This window comes from Ambystoma mexicanum, chromosome 3q (genome assembly GCF_040938575.1).
Source record: "Ambystoma mexicanum isolate Mex_15411 chromosome 3q, UKY_AmexF1_1, whole genome shotgun sequence".
Taxonomy (NCBI): Eukaryota; Metazoa; Chordata; class Amphibia; order Caudata; family Ambystomatidae; genus Ambystoma; species Ambystoma mexicanum.
The window spans coordinates 290,720,038-290,729,355 of NC_090926.1; positions in this window are offsets into that span (position 1 = coordinate 290,720,038).

Sequence of the window (9,318 nt, forward strand, 5' to 3'; positions counted from 1 at the left end):
AGAATTTCTTTTGTCGAAAAAATGTTGAGGCGCAAGCTAAGAAATTGTTGTTGCTGCACAGCCGAAGGAAACTTACTCAGAGCGGAGTTGAGCCACGCTTATTTAAGGCAACACAGTATTTCCCATGAAGTTTAGATGACTGTGCGGACTTGGGACAACTCAATCCATTCATACTCCTACAGACGTTTTTTTCAAAAGATCAGGATTTTCGATGAGTAGTGTTTCTGTATCTATTGAGTCCAACAGTCCCACGCATTTAATGCTCCCATCGACGAGTAATGGCTCTTTTCCTGTCTTGAGCGCCTGTCCCAACAACCCAAAGCCACTATCCGGTGGAGGCAGCAGGAATTTACGGTAGAAAGAGAAATGTCCAACTAACATAGGTGATGAGAAGTAAGTCCAAACAGTCCAAACTCTCTCCTTATCACTACCATTGGCATACAATTAGGGAGATGGAGTACGGTTCTCCAAAAGAGACCCTCCAGAATGTGCCATAGATTCCAACTCAACTGGAGAGAACACTCGGCCTCATAGGTCACAATAGGGACTACCTTCATAGTATAAAAACGTGGCAGGGGAGCCAGTGTGAATTTGCAGTATCTGCGTACAATCAATCTTGCCTGGGCTGTTAACATCTTCAATTTACACCTCAGCACTACTTCTCTTGGGGCTTCACTGTAACTTGCATTGATTGGTATACATAAGTAAAGCATTTCCGTTGTCTCACGAATTTGATCTCCATTTATATACCAACCCTTGAATTTTATTGATCGGCGCCTTAGTTTACCAAGAATGAGCACCGTTGATTTGGTAGCATTTACAGCATCAGATTGTTGGAGGACAGGAAGGATGCCAAGGCGTCCAGTTGGCGCTGCAGCCCAATCGGAGTTTCATCCAAGAGGATAACATCGTCGGCGTACAACAATCTGTTCATTGGGGTGCTTGCAATACATGGTGGAAAGCACCTAATGTCCGTGAAGGCGTCGCCCATCTGAGATGCACCGTTTGAAGATGGCAGGGGCTAGGCAGCAACCCTGTTTGAGGCCCACTCCTGTTTTAATCAGGTTTGTCATGTCACCCTTTTGATGGAGTTTGATTTGAATGCTCGTGTTTGAATGAAGGGCCTCCATGGCCTCACGTAGATCTGCCGGACAGCCCCACTCCCTTAGTTAATAGAGATTGGCTTTGGCAGAAGCAGAGTCAAACGCTTGTGACAGGTACACTGATGCAAGGTATATGCTTTTACTGTTCTTTGCAGTTCTCAGTTTCCAATAGTTGATTAGGAAAAGGTTCAACAATGTTCCGAATCCCTTTACGAACCCAGCCTGCCAGCCGTCCCGATGTTTGGAGTCCCGGCTCCAATCTGTGAGATGATTCAAGACCAAAGCCGCAAAAAGCTTCCCCGAGAACATCCAGACGGGGCGATAGGCCTGTGGCTTGTTCCCACAGACCTATCTCCCTTCTTGAAGATGGGTACAATTATAGATTTTGTCCATGTGGCCGGAATAGTATGTTTTGATCTCACCAAGACAAATAGGCAATGTAAGAAGGATGCCCATTCCTCAGGGTGCTGTTTTAGAGGCAAATTTGTAAGGCCATCAGGGCCTGTGGCTCTGGAGTTACTAGAGGTTTTGATTAAGGCAAGAATATCCTCTCTGTCAGTTCCAAAATCCCATCTCAAACATGAATTCCCTACGGGCTTTATATCATGTGAGTTGGGCTTTGAGAAGAGTCTAGAAAAGTGATCCATCCAATCCTTTGCTGAAACGGGGTTGGTAATAAGACTTTGCTGAGGGCCATCCAACATGTTAAAGATTTGTCAAATTTCCCTTGAATTTTTGGATGCAACCTATTGCAGCATGTGCTCTGTGTTAGATTGCATTAGGGATTGTCTAGAATGCTTCAACCAATTGTTATGCGTTGTCCCGATTATCTTGACATCTGCATATGGTACCAGATGAGGATTTTTTTTGTGTGCCCCGAATAATCGCTTTAGTTTTTTTCCTTGTGGCAACTTCATGGTCGAAGTTATATTTATGGCAAAATCCCATGACTCGGCCTGGGCCCATTTTTTCCCTGCAGATTTTCAGAGACTGTGTGTAGTCTATGTCTTCTGGTCTGCCATTATCGCTTATAGCTTTGTTACATTACTGCGCAATAATCTCAGTCTATTCTTCCAGAATATTCCTTCCGGTACAGGCTGTGTGTTTGCACCCAATTTGAGGCATAGTTGCAACATGTTGTGATCACTTTGTGGTGCGTCAATGACGGTCAGAGCCACTACATTGGCATGGAGGTTATCAGAGGCGAGGAAATAGTCCAAAACATTGGATTCAGACCCTCTCCTCCAGGTGGAAATTGACGGAATATCCCCCGATATTGAGCAGTTTAGTAAGGAGATGTTTCTTAAACCCTTAAGTGCCAAGGACGAGATATCTTGTCATTGGAATTGCATGTGCAGTGCCAAGGACACGATAGCTCGTCCTTTTTGGTACCTTGTTTTGAGCGATCCCTGCAAAGTTCGAGGCATTTTTTGGCCTTCTTATGTTATTTTAGTCAATTGGGTTCTTTCTAGTTTCCTGTGTAGATTCAACAGAGTCGACGCTTGTAAAAGAATCTTCATTTGGATTCAAGTTTCGTGGTATCTGGGTCTCCTCTTGCCAGTTCCCTTGTTTGTGGAAGTTCTTTATGACTGGGCGAGGACCTCGTTTGCTTTTCCCAATTTTTTGGGCAAAATTCACATGTTTAGTTAGTTTGTTGGGCTTGCGACATGTCTTTCCCGAGCCAGTCTTTCCTGTAGGGCCATTTCCTATAGGGCCATTTCCTATGTCCCCACCATTTATAAAGATGTACGTTTTCGAAGATGCAGAGGACACTGCTGAAGGTGGCTTACTGGTCTCAATGGTTTCAGCTGACGTGTTGTTGTCCGACACTCTCCGTCTCCTTTCGGTTCCTGAAATTCCTCCCGAGGTCGCCGATCCCTCCATGTTGTCTCTTGGAGGGGATCTGCTTTGAGGACCCAGGGACCTGGTTGTCCTCCACTCTGACAAGGTTCCATTCCCCTGGAGGAAGCATGAAGACCTCTGGATGTACTCTCCTGCATGTACTATCATTGGTTGATTTTAGGCTCAACGGGTTGCCTTCCCCGGAGGGTTTGTTAGTACCATCGAGATTAACCACTACTATAATGGAGCTCAATGCGGAGATTGGCAAGGATGTTGTAGCAGCCGGGTTTGTATCCGATACGCCCAGATTTACAGGGGTGCTTCTTTCGGCTGTGTCAAAAATCATACCATTTTTAATGGAGCTTGACAGAGAGTCTCCTTTTTCCTTGTCTTTGATCAAGGGTTCCAGAACAGACTTCAAAAAGTTGATAAAACATTCTTCCTGTTTATGCTCGTTTTCGGTTAGGGCAGAAATGAACCCTTCCACGTAAATCATTTTGGTGTGAAGCATTGCAATCAAGGTGGATTGATCTTTCAGTTAATCAGCAATGCTTTCATACAATTTCATAAAGGGGCTCATGGTGACAGAAAATGCTGCAATGATGGTTGCATCTAAGGATGCACTTGTAGATGACTTTTCCTCCACCTGAGCAGCAACCATGTCCAATAATAAGTCTTCATCCGATATAGATGAATTTGACCTCAAGTCCGCCTGTGTCGCTGTGGATAGCCTACGGCACTTCCTGGGGCAACTAGTCCCCGGTGGAGGCTGAAGATCTGAAGGCCTTACTTGTTTTTCTGTAGATTTAATCCTCTTCCTCACACTGGGCTGAATTTCATAGTCTTCGCAGTTATTGACTCTCTTGTCTGGTCGAGGTGGAGAGGTAAGAGTGTTTGGTTTATCAATGGCGAGGGCCGGTTCCTCCTCACCAAGAGGCTCTAAGTTCGATGTACCCAAGTTTTTATCTGCAGTTAGTAATAACGTGTTGAGTAATCGAAGTTTGTCTAGTTTTACCAGGTAAAGCTTTTTGTTTTTTCCGATGATGTGAAGCGCCTCCCCCCTTTTACTTGGGCCGAATAACCCCACAGTAGGTTGCGTATCGGTTGTGGTGCTCAGGAAGGTGACATTTGACATATGTCGTGGATTCCCAAAATGGGAGCCAAAACATAAGCCACTGGGTTTCCAAACTGGCCAATTTGAGGTGCCTCTATTTGAGCTATTGAATGTTTTCTGCGCCAAGGGCTTTGGTATTGCAGTGGGTGAAACTGTTTCACAAGGCAAATATGCCATTTGCAGGTCATCATCCTCATCTGTGGTAATAGTGATCACCTTGTTGGTTTGAGGAGGGGGGGCATGATGCTAGAGTTTTTAAGGGTCAAGGGACAACTGTCTGGAGTCTCAGGTGACTCTATATAATAGGTGCCTATTCGGCATTAATGTGTGTCATTGAAAGCATTGGAGTAATTCTGACCCCGTTTCATTTATATTGCCTCAGGCATTTGGCCAGGCTCAGGATCCCTCAGAGTGTCCAACAAGTTCAGGGCAGATTCTGTTTTTTGCCCTATGTCAACTCGTGCCTCTAGTGGATAATTTGGCATAAACTCCAGGTCAAGGCTACTGGGAATCCCCCACCCAAGGTTTCGTCTGTACTTGGGGCCTCAGTTGTCATGATTTTCCCGAATTCCCCAATTAAGCACAGGAAGAAGCAGTTTGGCTGAACCTGGTGGCAAAGCAGAAGGGCCTCCTATAGGGGTAATTATAGAAGGTACAATGTTTGAATAGATGTAGATGGAATACATGCTCTGGTCCGGATCAAAGGATTAACTCCCACAGTCTCCCGACCAGGTGCGGAGCTTAAGTCTAGCTGTTCTAGATCTATCTACCCAAACAACTTTGTCCTTAAAGGCTGAATTAATTATGGCCCCCACCCCCACGAGGGTAAATTGTCTGTTTAATGTAGAGGGGGCTTTGCTTGGGAGCTTTGTAGCTATATAGCTATTAGCTTAGTGCTCCCCGCTCACCTACCTGGAGGAGAGCTCAGAGCGAGAGCCATACCCCTTTGGTGCCTCACCAGACCTTCGCTTTACACTGGAGCCAGGTGCCGGATGCCTCACCCTCACGGACTGCTGGACTGGGGTGGAGAGAGGTAGGGCGGGCGAGCAGGGTTGGCTTCAGGCTAGTGTCAGGGTTCCCACTTCCCACAGACTTCAGGCAGCAGCTCGCAACAACAGCAGCAACCTGCTCTCGTTGAAGCGAAGGCAGAAGATAGAGGAAAAAAAAAAACTCTCAGCGTAGGGAAACGTAGGGAGTAGGGAACACCCAGTGAATCAAGCCGCACCTCGGAGGCTCACACGGTCGCACAGAGGCCGCCTCCGATTCACTCATCAGTACAATTTCTCCAATCTCGGACTCTCTATCATTCTGCTCTAGGAATTCTGAAAAACCACAGCAGAAAAGCTAATTTATTCAACAGTCATAACTACAAAGAGAAAATTCCAAACACTGTTTGACAGGCGCTCCACAATAGATGTTTTATTAATCTTGCTGTTGAAGAAGATTTGTACTTTTGTACATATTCAAATAGAAGAAAAAAAAATGTGTTGCCCTCTACACGTGTTTCCCCCACTTAAATTCAGTGGTTCATCAGGAGGTTAGCATATAATGTTTAGTAGTGAGCACTGGTTCTTGTGACACTTAGTTGCTAGTATGGTGGCAGATTTCCTTTGTTTTTTTAATGGGTGAATTTATATAGCTCAAGTAGTTACCTTCTGGTACAATCTTGGGCAGTCCCTTGTTTTTCTTCCTTGGATTTCTCCCGCACTGAGATTCCACCGGATTCCGATCGATGCATGGGACTGTCCCAACAGTCAGTTATAAAACATTTACTAGAAGGAGGCAATCTATATCACACAACAATATGCTCAGTACTTTACACGGTACGGGAAAAAAACAATATTACAGTTACTTTTAGACAGTGCAAATGGTTTGAGTTCCTCAGAGGAGCCAATTCAATGCAATAGGTTAGGCCAAAGTCAATGGGCTAAAATCTTGTACAGGATAAAGCAGTTGATAGTTAAATGGAAAAGTCTTAGCCAAAGTTCTCAGAAGTAGTTCATACAAGAAATATTCATATGTTGGGCCACAAGCTGACTAGGCCTGCAAGTTGCAAAAGTTCCTGCACTGCACAGGTCAAAGCTGGCACTTGGCCAATCTTCAATTCTGGTAGCTGCAGTCAAGCACACAAACTGGTTACCCTCTCCCTGGTTATTCGGTTTCCTGCAGCACTCTGAGGAAAATACAACCAGCTCAGAGAATAGTATCCAGGTGGCTTACGATGTGGATTGGTCCCACCAACTCAAAGGGAGAAGTCGTCCTTGCAGGGCTTCTCTGTCGAGATGAACTTAGCGATTCTGACCTACAGAAGGACTTCACCGGGCAAACCAACGGTCCATGAGTTGCGGCAGCTGTCCTCTTCAAGCTTGTCTTCGGTTCTTTTGTTCCAGTGGTCGGCTACCTTCCAAGCTAAAAGACTCGCCTTTTATCCAGTTTCTTCCCATTCATTCCAGCCTAGCTGCCACTCACCCAGCAGGGTGGCTGTCCTTGCCGGACAGTCAGCCAGCTAATCACGCCAGAGTGCATTTGGGTCTCCTAGGAGACTAAGCACAGTCAGTTTCAGGCACCTCCCTCACTTCCTGCCCACCCCAGACACTCGGGCGCCATAGGCAGTCTTCAGTCCTGAAGCCCACCAAAGGCGATGAAACAAAGGGACCAAACCTGGTTTGGCGCACAACAAAACTCTAGAAGGACCTTTCCACAAAGAATTGACGAAAACAGAAGACCGGGACCTGTTTAAACGGTTCCATGTGTTAATATACCTGCAAAACTATCGCCATACATGCCATATTTTTGAAGCGATATTAAGGCATGGAACCTGCAAGGGACACTCCTGCAACCCTGCTCCCAAAAACCCCAAATATTATGCCCACTAAAAATAGCACCTATGACTGTTCCCAACCACCATATATATACAGCAATATTTTTGGTGGGGATAATATTACCTGATACCGTTTAAACAAAGGGGTCTGAGACGCCATCTTGAAAAACATGGCTCCTGCGATTTAACGCTACCGGTGTTCGCGGTCGGGAAAAACCACGGTAGTTCGTTGTAAAACCACTGCCATCAGCCATTTCAATAGGCAGGGTAGCATTTGACTGCTACATGAGTATCTAGACACAGGGGATACTAGGTAACCCTTCCAGCACTCTATAGTTAGATAGGGTGTGCTTGGTCTAGGAATTTGAAAAGACTAGTAAAGTCAATTTCTCTTTACTTTCTCTGGAAAACAGTGGTTTAACCCAGAGAAGGTATTTAAACCTTGGGAAAGTTTGAAAGGCTTCCCTGTGCCACTACACGGAGGGTGTTGTGTGACACACATGAAAAGATGAAGCCTATGGAATGGTCTAAAACTCCATAATCAACGAACACAAGAGTAAAACACATCAAAATACATGTAAGTGTGGGGAAAAACGGGGCACACTCTCTCCAGTTAAAAAAATCAAGTCCTCAAAATCCAGCAAAGTTGCTGGGTGTCTCGAAGGTGAAGGGAATTGGCACATTTATGAGAATTCTTCCTAACAATTATTACTTAGAACGTGGGGGTGGTGTCCTTGGAAGTTGGGGGCTGTGCCAGGAGGCCTATATACGACGTGTATGTTTATAGTGCAGTTAGGGGACAGGGACAATTTGGCTGCGAGGAGGCCAGCGTTACTTTCCCAGGTGTGATTACACATCCTGATGGAGAGTTCATCCCTAGAAATGAAGGCTACACCTCCGCCTTTAAGGAGCTGTCTGTCCTGTCTGAGGATAGAATAGCCTTGTGAGAGATGGATGGGCCGGATGCCTCATGGAGCCAAGTTTCCGTGATGGCGAGTAGCTCTAGGTCAAGAGTGGTAATGAGGTTGTTGATCTCGAGGGCGTGTGCGGGGTGGGAAAATTGGGCGTTGATAAGGACACATTTGACGGCGTGGGTAAGCCTGATCTTTTTAGGGTGGGAGGTGTGAGGGAGGGAGCTGATAGAGCGCAGGAGGGGGGTGGGGAAGGAGGTGGTGGGGCGGATAAGATTGGTGGTTGGAGGTGAAGGAGTGCGGGTGGGTTGTTTGAGGGGGTTCTGGGGAAGAGATTGGGGTGGTGGCATGAACCTGCCATCAGAGGGTTTGGCCGTGGTGTGGGGTGGGTGTGTATGTGGTGGGAGTGCGAGAGCAAAGTTTGAGATTTCTACAAGCTGTGATGTTGGGGAAGCTCGGAAGTAGCAAGGACTCAGTGCATACTCTAAGCCTGGAGTTCTTGGTTCCAAAGTGTGTTTGAGAGCCTGGCGGGGCGGAGAAATTGCACAGGGGGGCAGTGATGGCTGACCTTGCAAGCTTATGGGGAGAGAGGGTGGAGAGGTGTGTGTTGGATGTCATTGGGGTGGTTGGAATTGAGTGCAGGAGTGTAGCTAGTGCGATTATAATTGCAGTGAGGTGGTGTAGTGAGAGTGTTGTACGGAGTGTACTGGTGAGTAAGTATGTGTGGTAGCAAGGATATCGTAGTAGGATGCATTGGGAAGTAGGGGGTGTGCACAGCAGAGGATGGGCAGAAATACTTTAGGCAGAGCATGGAGGTAATACAGTACAGGGCTGACTAGGCACAGTACAGGTTGGGCAAAAATACTTTGTGGGTCTATTGCGTGGCTCTTAAATATATTTATGGATCAGGGGGGAGTGCTAGCTCCCGTGCACCGATGTGCTTACCTCCTTGAAGATGGCGGAGATTTGGTAGTTGGAGGCGGGCGCAGGTGAGCAACTCCAGGGACGGGGGATCAGGTGGGGAAACGGCTTGGTATTTGTAATTGGGTAACCCACCTTTTGGTATGGTCTGTACTACACAAGTTGGTAGTGTTGACTGAATACAAGTAGCCAAGTAACACTTACACTCAAGGTTTCAGTTATAAATAGTTATTTAACATCAATTTTTAAATAAGCATCCTTTAAAAAAGGGCAAGATGTGTAACAATCAAATACACTTTAAAATGCTTTTCTAGAATCAGCACAAGTTGGTGGATACTCTTTGGTATGCTTTTTACACACTTCCTACCCCGGGAGGAGACTTCATTCACAAGGACAGTAATGACATTTATATATCACTAGTTATACTTTGCAGATTCTGAGGTTGCAGAAGTTAAAGGAAGGAAACAAAGGTTAAACAGGTTCTCAATATATGTGAGAAAAACTAAATCTTCAAATGAAATCGAGACAAGCCTTTCCCAGAAATAATAGTCTAAAACAAGTTACCACCTATGAGGGACAGAAATATCAAAGTCAATGGACTAGAAG